Source organism: Chenopodium album, chromosome 18 (genome assembly GCF_948465745.1).
Source record: "Chenopodium album chromosome 18, dcCheAlbu1.1, whole genome shotgun sequence".
Taxonomy (NCBI): Eukaryota; Viridiplantae; Streptophyta; class Magnoliopsida; order Caryophyllales; family Amaranthaceae; genus Chenopodium; species Chenopodium album.
Genome location: NC_137851.1, coordinates 48,973,987 through 48,990,008, shown reverse-complemented (window position 1 = coordinate 48,990,008; position 16,022 = coordinate 48,973,987). Strand labels below are relative to the sequence as shown.

Here is a 16,022-nt window from a genome sequence, read left to right as displayed (position 1 = left end):
AGGTGAAGAGAACATAATAAGAGAATATTACTATAGTGGGTCTCCCTTTGACCAAGATTTATAGTCAACAATGTTGAGCAATTGTTAAACAAAGTATACAATAAAATATTGTATCACATTCTTTTTTTTTTCTTTTTTTTTTTTAATAAATATTGTATCATATTCTAGTCACATTATAAATCACATGTAATTCTATAATTACATAATTATTAGGGATAAAATACACCTAATTTATTCCTTTTCCTTAACTTTGGGAAGCAAATCATACATGTAAATATGTATTATATATGTTAGGAAAGGTATCCTTTAGAATTTATTTTATTCCATAATTTCAGCCAAGATTAACAGTTACAAATCTGACTCATTCCTTCCAAATTTCTTCCAGCCCTTCATTACCACATTTTTTTTTATTTAATTAACCACAGACAGCATACAGTATTATCAAACTAATATCCGTATAATATCATCATTACACATTTTTAATTTCAACATGCATAAAAGTATAATATCATCATAGCACAAATCAACATGAATAAAAAGCATAATAACAAAACCCAAAACATAACAATTTTATTTCTTATCATGAACTAGTTTTCGTAACAAAGAAAGTTACTCTTATTTAATTAATACTCCTAAAAACTAAACAGTAAACTATGAATTATACAATTGCCATCAGATTATCACTTGAATTTTTCAAAATTAATAATGTAATCTATGGATTGAAATTGAGAGCACCATACTTAGGTTGTTGATTAGGAGTAAAGAGTCCAAAATGCTGCTCACTTGGAGCTCCTGGTTTGTTATCTTCATCAAACATTGCAAACAAATAAGTCTCAATTCCTTGCCCTGGTTTCAATGGAGTCCCCTGCTTCACATGGCCGATCGCGTTCCGATAATAAGTCCTTGCATTGTCGACGGTGGCATCAGCTCCACCTTCCGACGGCCATCCAATTTCTGACACCACAACCCCTACATTAGGTGCACCCGCCTTACCTAAAGCCACGAACACGCCATCCACAATTGCGTCGAATAAGTTCTGATAGAACCTTCCACTGTCAGAAAACACAGGACCAGGTGCAGTAAACAATGCATAGTCAAGCCTTATATTTTCAGGGTCACTAATACGAGCAAAGTACGGGTAAATATTAACCAACAAAGGCGAACCATTGGTGGTTAGAAAGTTGATAATCGGGGTAATGTATCCTGGATTACTGAATTCACTGGCAGATGGTGGATAGGTATTTGTGAATAAGCACGTATCAATGGCTGTAGAAACCAAAATCTGTCCCCCTAAGCCGTTTGCAACGAGTGCATTGATAATGTTTTGCATTGCTGGTAATACTGCCGGGGCTTCCGCATAATCAGGATGAATTTCATTACCAACTGCAATGTATTTAATCGCAGTTGCAAAAGGGACGACATTGGTTTGCACCCAATTGGTGGCAGCTGCTGGGTCGGAAGCTATACTCGGAAGATCTCCGTTAACAACACCAAGAATAGTTTTGATGCCGGAGCTTTGTAGGGCTTGGAGAGCTGCTATGTTATGGTTCCTATTCCGTTAGACTTGTAAAGGTTGATGACATCTTGCTCGGATGGCAAGTTGTCTGCAACATTACCGTAACATACTCCAACTTGTCCCACTGCAATCATTATGAAAGATTTAGATTATGTTAATCTTTATGTAAAATATAAAAGAACAAAAAGACTAGCTAATTAAATAAAGGGATCCGAAATGTGTTCGGTTCAACTTATTCCAATAATCATATTTAAGCATAGCCTAAATTTTTATTAGTTTATGCATTTAAATTATAAAATTTACGGAAATTACAAATCATAAATTGAGTAATCCAATAGGTTAAACTTGATTCATTATTGTAAAAATAACGTCAAATTTTAATTATAATTGAATATTATATTAGAGCAACACAAACCAAATCAGATCAGAACTATTAGAAAATAAAATAAAATTAGACCAACTAGACTAACACTAGTAAAACTTAATATATGTAAGTTGTAATTGGAATTAAATTATGTACCTATATGGTGTACGTTAAGGAATAAGTATACCATAACAAGCAATAGCATCGCAGTAGCAGCCATTATAAAACAAACAGGTTTGTTATGAATAAATATTTGTATTGAGTATTTCAAAAGAAATAGCAATGTAAACTCTAGTTGGTTGTGTAAAATTCATTCGATGCATGCATATATTTATACTATTTGTAATTTAATTATGGTAATAATGATCGAGAGTACAAAAGCAATATCATGCCATATATTTTTTTGACAGAAAAGTTAAAGAAAGACATGCCATATTAAATTAGGCAATCTGTCGTCAATATTAGCAATATATTTTCCTTGGTATATTAAGTAAATAGACACATTTACCTTAACATTAAACATAAAATCCATAATATTTGGACATTAATAAAACTTTCTTCAACATTCATTTTTGTTCTATATGTAAAGATTTTCACATAGAAATATTACATAAATTTTGCTCCCTGTCAAATTATAGCAAGTATGGAATATTAAGTACATTATATTGTCTAAATACAATGTGTTTAACAAAGTTAGGAAACTACATTTGTCTAAATACAATGTATCTACACACAATATATATTTCCTGTCAATAATAATAAAAAAAAAATTATAAAATATATTTTCCTTACATATTAATTTAACACAAAAAAATTAAATTTAATTTAATTAGCTTAAAACCACTATTAGATGATCGTATCTTTCAACTAGCAAAAAGCATGGCAAAAATTTATGCGTACATATTACATAGTAATAATAATTAAAGATTCTATACAATTTTATAATTAAATTAAATTAAATATATAATGTAATTTATTTATATGAAAAACATTCTCATATTTATAATAATCACTTAATTTTCATCATATTTTAATTTTTTATAATTCATATATATCATACATATATATTATGATTTTTTATGTCATTCGTATTTATAAGAAAAAATACAAGTCTGTAAAAAAAAGGACATAATTGATTTTTTCTTCATATAAATCATACAAGTAATAAATATATTTTATTCATATATTATTTATTAATATCGATCGTCAACAGTATATTTGTGTAATTGTGTGGTATATTCAATCAGTTGTTGGTCGTACTACTATTATGTGAGAGTTAATGGCACAATGCTTATGTGCATGTAGGTAAGTTATAAGCTTTTTAGGGCCTGTTCTCTTGAGCTTAATTTTAGTACACTTTAGTTCAGTTCAGCTCCAATTAGTTCAGTTCAGTTTCTAATTTCCTTCTATCATAAAATATTCAATTAAGTTGAGTTCAGTTTAGTAAATCAGAATAAACCCTTATTGTGTCAATAGATTTGGTGAATGTGATGGGTAAAATAGATATTAGGTTGTATAGCTACTTAACCAGTTAATATCACAAAGAAAATTTTAGTAGTTTTAATTCCCTCCATGGAGAAGATAGGAAATGACTTTTCTTGGATAGATTAGATCATAATTTATTTATTTTTCATTTAATAAAATAACAATAAAAAATAAAAGAAAATAAAATAAATTAAAAGAAATGCAAATGACATATAATACTATTCATATCACATCTTAATTTTTGTATTGGTCATTACTGCTAGTGGATAGCAGTTTCATAATTAATTTGTTAATGTCATGCATGCACAAATTCTACAAATATCATTTGAAAGATTTTCTAAGGCAAACGAGATACAAGGACAAAAATGGAGTAGAGGGCAAATGAAATCAATATCAACGTGATCATGCACAATATTAATTTTAAAACTTTATATCACACGTACAAGCCATATATTGAAAAACGGAGTAGTACATTATATTGTTACCATTTACATCTCAAAGAGATCGAGATGTTTCATTCAATCATAAATCCACACTATATCCTATACTTCTTAGGGTTCAACTAACCCCTATAACATAAAACTAGAAAGTTTGATGATAAGATGGAACATATGTAATAAAAAAGTTGCAATATTTTTATTTCTCTCATGCACAAACCACCACTCTTAAATGATAGATGATACTATGTATTTTATATGGGATAAGAAGGTTGAATAGCAAGACCACACATATTCACATCCCTCATTATCCTCATAAAACCTTGTTCACCCCAACTTGTTCCCCATGAATTCTTCACCAACCAATAATTGTAACCATTTTCAGTTCCATATCCAATCAGAGTAACTTCATGATCCAATTCCGTGCCACATTCTCCATTGTAGATCCCTGTTTTGTAGTGATCAAATCTACTACTATCGACTCGTACGACCACGGTTTGATTTGTTACGGCTTTCAACAAAGCGTCCTCATTGTTCGAAGGCACGTACTCGAATCCCTTGATTGTTACTCTTTCGCCTTCTAGTGTCTTCGCCTTGCACTGGCCGGTAGTAGCATTGTACGGGTACTCCTCTTCTGTTAGTATGCCATGGTTTTTGTGTATGAAATCGTAGGAATCTGTCATAATGCCACCGTCACAATGGTCGTTTTCGACGCAATCTAGAAGCTCCTGCTCAGAGAGTGAGATCAGGTTTCCGGTTTTAATTTGGTGTAGTCCCTCCACTGCTGCAACTGGTGCAAATGCCCAACAACTTCCTATATATATTGAGCAAATAAATTAACTTGTGAATATCATACAATTTAACTTAGTAGACTTCAATGTCTTTCCAACGATGTATTATATGTTTTATTTCGAGTTACGGATCAAAGGTTATACTATTTTCATTTCATATTTTTTGTAACTTTGGAATATTTTATACCTCACAAACAATACTCCAAAATTGCGAAAAATATGTAACGGAGGTAATATAAGTTTTAAAATCGAGCAATATCTTCCAAAAAGTGCCCGCGCCATGGCGCCATACACTGTGTCACGGTGCGCAATTAACATCAACTTAGAGAATCTAATATCACGTACTAATATAATTTATAATCTGGTTATGGTAAGTTTCAGACTCATCATACTCATACACAAGACTCTGCCATGTAAACTTTCTACTAATTTGATACTTCCTCCGTTTTTATTTTATTGCACCATTAGGACTTTTACACTATTCACTTAATCTTCTTTGACCATCATTTGTGATTTATCCATTCGAAAAAATATAGTCATGTGGGATCTAGTTAGATTTGTCTCGAAATCTTCTTTTCAAATATCAATTTTTTTTATAATTTTTACAAAAGTATAATTGAAGATATTAATAGCTAAAAAAATGCATTGGCAAGCGTAAAATCCCTCATGATGTAATAAAAAAAGAACGGAGGAAGTATATATTTATTATTATTTAGACTCATACCAAACTTTCTCAAATTTAACACATTATCCCAAAACTCATCTTTAGACTCATTTACTCTCTCCAAAAAATAAAAATATTAACATTCGTTATTAAAATATCAACAACTTTTTTATGCTAATGATTTGGCAGCTCATCATTGGCCAAAAAAAAAAAAAAAACTAGATTATTTATTTATGGGAAAATTCAAGTTAATCTTTGAGATAAATTTGTAAATATATCTTCTCTTACAATATATACTAATACCTCCCTGTTTTATTAGTTGATACGTTTTGACTTTAGCACTATTAACACACCTCCCTTTGACTATTTTTTGTGATTTACATATGAAAAAAATATCGTCACAATGTATATTTTCAAACTATCAACTTTTTATAATTTTTGCTTATCTAATTAAAGATATTAATGATTGAATTTGTGCATTGGTAACGTGACTAAAGAAACGTATCAAATAAAAGAATCGGAGAAAGTAATGTTTTTCTTAAGTTTTTTAAATAATAAAACTGAAATAATAAAGTACACAAAAACTAATGCATAAAGTTGTGAGAGGAGATAAATTGAAATGTTAATATCAAAGATTATTAATCTGGGCTTCCTCTTTATTTATTTTGTAAGTTCAAAACTCATCTCAAGACTATCTATAATCTTGCACCATTTTATTGCAAAAAAACACTGAATCATGTATGTGAATCTTGAGTTAAGACTCCACTCAAGACTCACCAATAAACTTACCCTAATAACAAACAATGCAAATTGTACTGTGTATACAAGTGTATTCTTCTAAGAAGGATTGAACGTGAAAAATGAGACAACTTTTATGACATAATATCTATTTGGTTAGAAAAGAAAACATGTGGAAAGCTTAATAATTACTACGTATAACAAAAGACGTCATTGAACATGATAAGATTAAGACAAGTTAGAGATATAGTGAACATGAAAGTTGAACAAAAATATGACTAATAAAGTAAAAATTAAGAGAAAGTTCTTTACTCCTTACCACAATCCCCTTTGTCTTTTATGGGAGTGACGGCTCCATAATCCCTCCAATCCTTGTATAAAGGCATATCAGTGAGGTTTTCGAATCGAAAGCTGGTGGTTGTCAAGTCACCACCAGACTTGATTCGTGAAGGCGAATGAGGTCTTGAACCAGTATGAGTAGCTACAAACTCTTCAGTCGTCAAATCAGCAAAGGCATTTATGCCTAATGTGTACAACTTTTGGTTAGCTGTTGTAGCACTATTAAAATTCTCTATATGTTTAACATTATCTTTGAATATGTTAAAACGCTTCTCCTTCTCAGCTAGATTTTTGTACGCACGTCCATACCTAGCCATCCATACCTAGCCATCCATCGTTCGTGCCTTTCTCTCATTGACAAAGACGTGTCATCGTCTAGAGGACGAGACAAAGCTTGGGAGGTACAATATCCCAAGACAAGGACTAAGGCAAAGAAGAAGAGGTGCAAGAATTGGTTTTTTAGAGCCATGAACGAAAAATTAGTTAAGAGCAAGAGTGTTGGGTTCAAAGCTAAGATTGTTAGCTAAAACTAAAAACTCAATGCATTAATTTGCATCAAGTGTTTGAGCTTTTATAATAAGCAAATTGATTAAATTAAACTTAATCCAAATTGTAATTTAATTTGTAATGCAGAAAAGTAAAGTCATTAAAGCATGCATCCATACATACAGCAGTATACTAGTATATCATTGACATGGACATGTAAATCTTCCTCACAAGTTTCCTATTAAATTCTAACTTTATTAATTAGTGGAATACTTTAAAGTCGTTAAAATCAATATAATTTTCATTGACCTGTGCGACTTCTTTAGTGTCAATTTAAAGATGAATTTATTTGTAGTTAAAAAGTAGAATATTTCTCCTTAAAATGATTTTTTAGGTGCTCCCCAAAAGCATGATTTCTATTATTCCAGATGCTCCATAAAAGACATACAATTATTTTTGGCACGGTTTTATAACATGTCGATTTTGAAATCGTAATTTTATGTGGTGTGATTATTGTGTACAGAATCTTTTACAAGAAAATAAAAGCTAAAGTTACCTAGGAGAGTCGGTCGCACTATAATTAATTTTTTTTTTTTTTTTTTTTTTTAATGACAGATCATTATTATGCTCAAATTATGTCTATTGTAACACTTTTAATGATCATTTTTTAGCTAGTTATTAAACATACCCAATTTTATACAAAATACCAACCCAACTGTTATGATTCAACTAAAATGTCAAATAAACATTCTACCTGTAATTGGCTTATGCGACGATTTTATTTTATTTTTTTTATTTTTTTTTCTATTGTAATTAGTTTTTGCGATGGGAACACAACGTGAAAGTATGTTACGATAAGCCCTTCTAGAACAGACTCGTGATGGAAAATCCTGTCATAAATAGTCTTATACTCCATGAGAATTTTACGACGGAACAACTTGTTATTAATCTTGTTATAAATGACCTTTCTTGTAGTGTCGATATTTTTGTCTTGTACAATAGATTGTTTTGATTTTTAGAGTAATTTAAAGTAAATAAAAGAAAAATTAATTCCATCCAAATTTGTTCCGGACGAGCTCCGGTTCCGTTAATATAATCCTTGGGGGTTGGTAAAGCTAAGGTTTACCGTCCAATTTAGCTCATGCGCAGTCAACACAAATTAACTAACCCGGGGGTTATCCGGGAATAACCGCTCCGATGCTAAAGTTAGTAAGTTGATGAGAAGAATAAATGAGAAGGTAAAAAAGTATTTCTAGAGAGAGAGATTGTACCTTATAATGAAAATGTGCTTGGGTATTTATAGAAAAGATAACTAAGCTGGTGCCACCTATTAGCATAGGTGGCAGACCGATCTTATAGGCGACAGGTGCCTACGTGGCCTGAACACTACTAAAATTCGGCTAAATTGCGACCGTTTTTTTACGACCGTCTGAAAATCGGTCGCAAAATATGAAATTTGCGACCGTTTTTTATGCGGTCGCAATCTTACGACTGCTTTGACAACGGTCGCAAATTTGCGACCGTTTTGCGACCGTTTTTAACCTTTTAGACGGTCGCTACGATGTTTGATCAATTAAAAATAATTCTAAATTAAAATAAATCGTTTGCGACCGCCAAAGACGGTCGTAAATGTTATAATCTGCGACCGTCACACAGACGGTTGTAAATTTCATAATCTGCGATCGTCAAAGGCGGTCGTAAATGTCATAATCTGCGACCGTCAAAGAGACGGTCGTAAATTTCATAATCTGCGACCGTCAAAGGCGGTCGTAAATGTCATAATCTGCGACCGTCAAAGAGACGGTCGTAAATGTCATTATTTGCGACCGTCAAAGACGGTCGCAAAAAGCTTTTTTTTTATATAAAAAAATTCGGGTATATAACTACACCCATCTCACTCCAACCCTAATTAACTAACCTCACGCCGCTCCTCTTTCTCTTTCCTCTCCTCTCTTCTTTTTCTTTCCTCTGAATCTCTAATTTACTTCCTCTTATCTCTCTCCTCTCTGTTTCCTCTCTTCCCTTCACCGATTTTTGCCACCATCTTTCCTCCGCCACCATATTTCCTCCACCACAATCTTCACTGGCTCTCCTCCTCCTTAAAGGAGTACGACAGCGGGCGGTTTTATTGGCGAGTTCGGGTTCGATTTTCTCAACAAGTACATTTAATGGTTTTTAAGGTGGAATTCAAAGTTTGAGGTATGTTTTCATGTTTTTGATTTTTTTTTGTTTCATTTTTGTTATTTTCGTTTAATTTTTGGTTGATTTTCGTTTCGTTTTTGGTTGTTTTGTTTGATTTTTGTTGTTTGTTTTTAGTTTTAGTGGGTTTGATTTTGTTTTTGTTGATTTTTGGGTCTGATTTTTGGGTAATTTTCGTTTAGTTTTTGGTTAATTTTTGTTTCGTTTTTGGTTGTTTTGTTTTTGTTGTTTGTTTTTGGCCTAGTTTGTTTTAGTGGGTTTGATTTTGTTGATTTTTTGGTTTGATTTTCGAGTAATTTTGGTTTAATTTCGTGGTTTAATTGTCATTAATTTTTGGGTTTGATATTTAAAGTGAAATTGTTTGATTTTTGTTATTTTTAGATTTGTTTTTCGTTAATTTTAGTTGGTTTAATTGGGTTTTATTTTCATAAATTTTGTTGAGGGTGGCTTTTGTTGTGGCCGATTGGGGTTTTTACGGCAAAGGGTTGGGGTTTTCACGGCAAAGGGATGGAGATTATGGTGGTTGGGTGATATTTACGAGGTGGCTGGTGGTGTTTTAAGGTGGGTAAAGGTGTTTTAGGGTGGGTAAAGGTGATGAGGCAGGCTGCATTCACAGGAAAGTGGGTGCGGCTTTTTTTTTGTTTTTTTTTAAACTCTTTGCGACGGCCTTAAGCGGTCGCTAATTTCCAGATTTGCGACCGCTTCGTATGCCGGTCGCAATTATATATATTTGCGACCGTCGTCCAAGCGGTCGTTGAAAATATAAAAACGGTCGCAAAAAAATTTGCGACCGTCAAACGGTATTTTTTTTTGCGACCATAAGAATAACGACCACCACGTTACGACCGTTGACGGTCGCAATTAAGTTCTGCGACCGTTTTTGCTATTTTCAACGACTGTCAGAGACGGTCGCAATTTGGCTAAATTTTAGTAGTGGAAGTAGCTCTCCACGTGGCTAGAAAAAGGCTGACATGGATGTAAAGCTGGTATGTTAACGAAGATCTAATCAAAAATACAAATGTTTATGGTCGGCTAATTATTAACGGTGTCGGATAATTATTGATGGTGTCAGCCCTATCCCGTACAAAATTGATTTCAAATATATATGTTACGAAGCAATTAAATTGGCATTCCACGAAAAGTCGTGTATTTTTGCAATAATAATAGAATCGATCACCACAACACTTGACTAAGCTAGTTGGGGCCGGGTAAAGAGAAAAATGGACATAAACCGTGTCTTTGGCACTAAAACAAAAGCAATGCGCAAGTAATATGATTAAAGGTACATTTCATATCAATCAGAAATAAATTCATAAAAGAGCACAACATCTCAAAAAATCGTGGAATCCATTTTCACACAGTAAAACTGCTCAACTCAATGCTTATTACTCCCCATTTTATGTGCATAAAATCCTCAAAATCCTTAGCCCGTTCTAATCGATACAGCTAAGATACCCCTAAACTTAATTATGCTCCGTAAAAACTCTGAGAGTGGACTCTTTAATCAACATCATACGATGCAGTGATCAACCTTTGTTGATTAAGCATAATTATGAAAAAATAAGCAATACTTAGGCCCTGTTCTTTTGAGCTTCTGCGCAGAGTAGAGCAGATTTCAGCAGAGCAGAGCAGAACAAAGCAGAGCAGATTTCATTATTATTATTACTATTACTATTACTATTACTATTACTATAATTATTACTATTATTATTACTATTACTACTACTACTAATAGTATAATAATAATAGTAATTATTTTTTTATTATTATTAATATTAATTATTATTATGATTATTATTATTATTATTATTATTATTATTATTACTACTACTACTACTACTACTACTACTATTATTACTATTATTAATATTATCGCATTATTATTATAATCATTAAATTTTATTTAATTATTATTATATTAATTATAATTATTATTATTAGTATTATTAAATATTATTTAATTATTATTTTTATTATTATTAAATATTAATAATTAGTATTATGTTTAAATATTAGTTATTATCTTCAAATATTAATTTTTATTAAAAAAAATAAATTATTATTATTATAATTAATATTATTAATTATAAGTATTATTATTATTGTTATTATCATTATTATAATTACTATTATTATTATTAAATATTAATTATTATTATTAATATTATTATTATTAATAATATTATTATTAAATATTAATTATTAATTATTATTATTAAATATTTATTATTATTATTAAATATTAATATTTAATAATATTATAATTAATAAATATTAATTATTATTATTATTTAATATTATTATTAAATATTAAGTATTATTTTAATAATTCAATATTAAGTATTATTTTTAAGCAGAGCAGAGCAGGGTAGAGTAGAGCAGAGCAGAGCAGATTGAAGTAGAGCAGAGCAGAGCAGATTTCAGCAGAGCAGAGCAGAACTGCTCTAAAGAACGGGGCCTTAATTGTTCTCGTTGATGACTTATTTCCCCCCTATTTTTACATTGGGAAAGTAGTTTACTACTAATAATTAGTAGGCCATGTTCTATTCACATTAAACAAAAACTTTAGTACTTTGTAATATATCGTAAAAATAAGTTAAAATTAGAAAAGGAATTTTTACATTAAACCACCTTTTATAACCATATTTTTGCAGGAAAGCATCTTATAAATTTTTTTTCGCAAAAACACACCTTAATCTAAATTTTTTTTACATAGCCACACCTTTGGCCGGAAAACAGACTTTGACCTTGTATTACGGGGTTGACCCGACCACGTGCCTTGCACGTGACACCCTAAAACCACTAACCAATTTTCCGGCGGCCAACCACTTTCCACGGCCAACTAATTTCCCCCACCCACTGCCAGCCCCTGCAAGCTATCGGCGCCGGCAACCACCTCCCTACCCCGGCGTCGGCGATCCTGCTCCTTTCCCTATCCCTCAACCCACGAATTCTCTCCTCTCCTCTTCCACCTAACCACCATCTTTTCCTTCACTATCACCACCCGAACCCGGAATCCACCACCACCCACTTTTCTAAAGCGCCGCCCACGAATTCTCTCTCCTTCTCTTCCACCTAAAGCGCTACCGTTCGATTTATTGACCCAGACCCAAACTCCGTCGTTCGTCAACCGCCATGGATGTTGCGCTTCATGAAGGTACATGAATGGGTTTGGGAAGTGGGTTTAGGGCTTGAGGGTTGGGTTTAAGGACAGGAATGGGAAAAGGGAGGGGATGCGGTGGCCGACAACAAAGGAGGGAGGTGGTCGCCGGCCACTGGAAGGGGGAAGGGGCTGACCGTGGGTGGCTGGGGGAAAAGGGAGTGTTAGTGGTTTTAGGGTGTCACGAGCGAGGCGCATGGTCGGGTCAACCTCTGAATACAAGGTCAAATTCTATTTTCCGGCTAAAGGTGTGGCCTTGCAAAAAATAATTTATAAGGTGGTTTCCTGCAAAAAAAATGGTTATTAAAGGTGGTTTAATGCAAAATTTCCATTAGAAAATACTTCTATAAGTTAATTTTGATATATACAATTATCCATAAACTTTACTTGGTAAAAATTAAATAGTAGAATTAAAGATCAAATCTTAGCACGGAGTATAATTAAAAATTAAACCGGTAGCAAATGTGATTTAGGGCCCTTTCGCTGGTAGCAAAAGTGAAAAATTCCAAAAAGAAACAGATGTAATATAAGTTTTTCTTTTTAGGTAGGCAATAATCACGTTAAGGATTCCCAACGTGTGACATACACATTTATTTATAGTGAGTTAGTGGCACTTATACTTCATAGAGATTCTTTTTTCCATGATTGCAACATTTTTGGACAAAAATGAAGAGTAAAAAAGTGTGCATAATTTGGTGTGGACTTGAAGTAATAAAATGGAATTATGATTGGTTGATTTTAACTCTACCGCATTAAAAAGAATACATAATCAATGGGATTATATTTCGTTACCAACAAAAATTATGCCAACAGCATCAGGTAGGCAAGACAGGAGCATTAGGCCTCTGAAGCTTGCTCTTTGAAATTCTAGTACAGAACATGAACATCAAAATAATGCAAGATAGCATGGAAAGTCTAAAATAAGATCGTATCTCCTGTAATCCAAGCTCAAACACCTCCATTTTCTTTCCATATCGATTGCGTCTACTCATCAAGTATCCATCTAAATAATCATCAATCGATACCCATTAGCTGATTCCTCCAAGTTTGCTAAACCTAGCAGCTGTGGCCCAAACTTGTACAAAATAAGGTGAAATAAACAGGGCAGTTCCCTTGTTTTGCTTATTTATTGATCTTTATTTTCGTTTGATTCTTCCGTGTCAATACACAAATTTGACTCTTCATATCATAAAGTCAATTAAAAAAATTGTTAAATAGTTATTAATATCTCAAAACTATATATTAAGACAAATCTAACAATATTTTATGCGACTATATCTTTATTATAAGTGTACAATAAGATTAATAACCAATAAGGCAATGATGGTCGAAGTTGGTTATAGGTCACTTCTGATAGAAACAATTTCTCATCCCTTTGTGCCAGTTAGGCTAAACAAGGAGGGATTTAAATCTATTGATGCTAACTTAGAATAATTTGTTTTCAGAGTTATTTGATATGGGTTGCAAGCTTAGCCAGACATGCATTTGGGCTATGTCCTCATAGAGTTACTTGTTTTTGGGCCTCTTTATATTAACAAAACTTACCTTAACCCAATGAAAAAAATAAAATAAAAGCTTTATTGATAAAGCAACAAAAAAGAATTTATTTATTTATTTTTTGTTTAAGGAAAATTTGCTATTTGTAGCCATTTAAATTTTGTATTTTACAAATTATTGCCATTTAAAAAAAAAGGTTGCAAATTGCAGCTCAAAAGTTTTTATAAATTGTAAATTGCAATCCGTATAAACTTTTTTATCGTTTTATGTGTTGAAAAATATTCGGTAAAGGATTTAGGGGCCATTTAGGGCTTAAGGAACTGAATTGAGCTCGGAATTAGCAAAAAACTATCGTAAGTGCCTTGTTTTGCGTAATAAAAATGTATCAATTTGTGAGCAATTAGGACAAAGCACATGAGATTATAAACCCACTCTATTAAATGATAGATGATGCTATGTATTCTATATGGGATAATAGCAAGACCACACATATTCATATCCCTCATTATCCTCATAAAACCTTGTTCACCCCAACTTGTTCCCCATGAATTCTTCACCAACCAATAATTGTAACCATCTTCAGTTCCATATCCAATCAGAGTAACTTCATGATCCAATTCAGTGCCACACTCTCCATTGTAGATCCCTCAGTGGTAGTGTTGGAATCCACTACTATCAACGCGCACGACCACGGGTTGTTGTGTAACGGCTTTCAACAAAGCATCCTCATTGTTCGAACTTCGAAGGCACGTACTCGAAAATGCCCAACAACATCCTATATATTCAACATAAAATATTAACTTGTTAATATTATACATAAATAAGGGAAATGCTCACAAATTAAATAACCTTTGATGTGTATTGTTTCACGAACGAACTAACGGCTTCTTTGATTGATGATAATAAATTAGTATATAATTTTACAGATGCCTTATTAAATTATTCTTGGCAATATGTGTACCATGCTACATATGGGAAAATCCCAGTTAATCTTCATGATTGCTGAACTTTGTTAATCTAGGGGCATTTATGGTATTTCAACCTATTACCATGAGTTCCGTATGTTGACTTGGCCAACTATAATGACTAAGCATCCACGTAATATTACTGATTGTTGTTTGGGGTTAACGCCATATGACAACCGTTTGTTAACGTCAAGTCTTCACTGTCAAACACTTAACTCTCTCTATCTCCTTTGTATTTGGTCAATCATGTGTTTGTTATCGCAAGAAACTAGTAAAACTCACCTCCAACTCCAAATCAAGAAATGTTAGAGCACTGACTATGTTTTTGCAAAATATTTTAACACTCACGACTTCACTTTTGCAAATTATTGGAAAACACAATTACAATGGGACTATACCAATTGGTTAAAAGGAGGTGTCCGATTATTGAAGACAACGAAGGGGAAATCAACGTGGATCAAGTCATGGTAAGTTGCAAAAGTTATATCATCAGTTTTAACAATGAATATGGAATAATGCAGTTTCATGTCTGATTTGAACTGTAAATCTTGAATTTGTTGAAAGTTTTTTAAATTTTTTTTTTTTTTTGGATTTGCATGCGGGTTGATTGGGTATTTTGTAAGGAGCTCTTAAAATTATTTGACCACTATAATATACAATAAGATAATCACCCGATTCAGCAGATCGAACTGGCTTGATTGATTTTTTGTAAGGAGTTCTTAATTTTTTTTTTTTTATTTTTTTTTTTTTTGTCTTGTTTTTCTGGGTTGCTCTAAGAATGGTGGATTTATTTTTGTGGGGTGGATGATTGATTATTTTGGGATTTTGTTCTTTATTTTTTGACTGGTTAAATAGGTGTGGTGAAATTAATTTTATTTTAAGTTATACAGTATTATTGATGAAGTTTGTATGTATATTGTCGTGTTCAAGAGAAGAAGAATGAGGTCAGTTTTTCTCTTAAATTTTGCCTAATTTTCTTCGCTCAATCTATCCGATGCATTTCCTTTTTTTAATAACTTGCTTTTCTTATTAATTTGTTTTTAATTATGTATTCTGTTCAATTTTTTACATTGTGTAGTTATTATGATTAATTCTTTGATTTTTATTATACCAGATCTGATTCAAGGACATCTCAAATGAAGAGACCAAATATGGAGCACTCAAGTCATACTGATTGCAATTATAATTGTAAATATGCAATAAGGGCCTGTTCATATTTACTTAATTTCAGTTCAGTTTAGTTCAGCTCCAATCAGTTCAGTTCAGTTCAGTTCAGTTCAGTTCCAATCGGTTCAGTTCAGTTCAGCTCAGTTCAGTAAATATGAAAAGGCCCTAAGTGTATACATTTATTGTTGGAATTTCAAAGAGTTTATTTTGTTTA

General features: G+C 32.1%; 1 long non-coding RNA gene and 2 pseudogenes across 1 annotated transcript; 1 reads left to right on the top strand and 2 right to left on the bottom strand.

Moving 5' to 3' along the window:
* Positions 1–712: 712 nt before the first annotated feature.
* On the bottom strand, positions 713–2,100 carry LOC145592283 (glucan endo-1,3-beta-glucosidase pseudogene; annotated as a pseudogene).
* Positions 2,101–4,030: 1,930 nt separating this feature from the next.
* LOC145592282 (senescence-specific cysteine protease SAG39 pseudogene) lies at positions 4,031–6,803 on the bottom strand (annotated as a pseudogene).
* An 8,048-nt stretch (positions 6,804–14,851) lies between these two features.
* LOC145591004 (uncharacterized) lies at positions 14,852–16,022 on the top strand. Its single transcript, XR_014102226.1, has 2 exons — positions 14,852–15,108; positions 15,756–16,022. It is a non-coding gene; the product is annotated as an uncharacterized LOC145591004 (long non-coding RNA).